Here is a 1,285-nt window from a genome sequence, read left to right as displayed (position 1 = left end):
GGAGGGTTAATCAAGTATCTGGGTCTTTTTCTGGGATTTTGTATTCCTCTCAGCTCGGGTTAGCCCTGGCAAGCAGTGGCAAGCGTAGTCGGAAACCCGCCTCCAAAATAATCTAAATTGTTTCGATAGGGACGTGAAAACCTTGGCCTAAATTGTGTCGACAGGAGCGTAAAGACACCTAGAATCTACATTTTTTAAAAGAAAGAGAAGAAGAGACCTACTACGTTTTCTGTTGTCCGCTCTCCTGTCTCAGACGTAGGTCCTGGCCACCGCTGTGTGGGGGGATATGCCGGATAGGCACGCGGGGAATGACTGGCCTGCCATTTTGGCCAACTCATCAATGGCGCCTCGCGGGATCTGACATTTTCCCCGCGTGCCCTTATGCTTTCCAGATCGTGTCTATTTTACTTTTGGTATTCCTGGTGTTTTGGCCATTTCCTGCGGAATTGTTTATCCAATCTTTCTTCGTATCTTGTTGAACACGCAAACTTACTGCTGTGTGTGTGGGGTGTACCGTGAGGCTATGTTGTAAAGAATCTTAAAGGGTAGGATAGTTAGGTCTGTATCTCCGGCTCGTTGGGGGGTTGGAGGGGGGGGGTGAATGTCGTCAAAGATTGCGTTGAGATATTTTAAGGCCTCGCATAAACAAAGAACGTACGCAATCTGCGACAACATCAACAAAATTAGTCACAGTCGACAATGTGTTATAAACAAAATTAAATTAAACTCGCTAATCTTCAAAAACGTCAGTAGAATTGGTTATCGTGGTAAATGTATTTCAAGAAGTGTTATGCTCCTTTCATTGCTTTTCATCCAAGTTTTAAGTATCTTTTTGGCATTTGGCAGGCGGTTGAGGGTTCCAGCGATGACTCCTTCTTCTTTTCTTTACCTCTGTTATTTCTGTCTGTCTATCTTGCTTTTTCTCCTGCAATTAGCAATATATTAGAGTCGTTATAGTGTCGATGTGCATCTATTTATTAAGACAAACAATACAAGTATTTTGCTTTGTTTTTCTTAAATCCTTTATGTCTATTATTGTATCTAATGGCTGAACTTGCGGGTGGTTGGTGGATGCGCTGGTATGGTTTGCACCTTCTTTCCTATCAAACATTAATCGTCCTTATTTTTCCTCCTTTAATTTGTATGACACTCACGACTTATTTTTGCAGCAAGTGCCGTAAAACTTGTACTAAAAATTTAAAAATAGATGTATAAATACGTGTCAAAGACTAACAACCGTTCTTGTATTAAGTATCTGAAGTTCAACACAAAATCATTTGACCCC

Source organism: Aplysia californica, unplaced genomic scaffold (assembly GCF_000002075.1).
Source record: "Aplysia californica isolate F4 #8 unplaced genomic scaffold, AplCal3.0 scaffold00091, whole genome shotgun sequence".
In the NCBI taxonomy this organism is placed as follows: Eukaryota; Metazoa; Mollusca; class Gastropoda; order Aplysiida; family Aplysiidae; genus Aplysia; species Aplysia californica.
Note: the sequence above shows the minus strand (reverse complement) of the source record.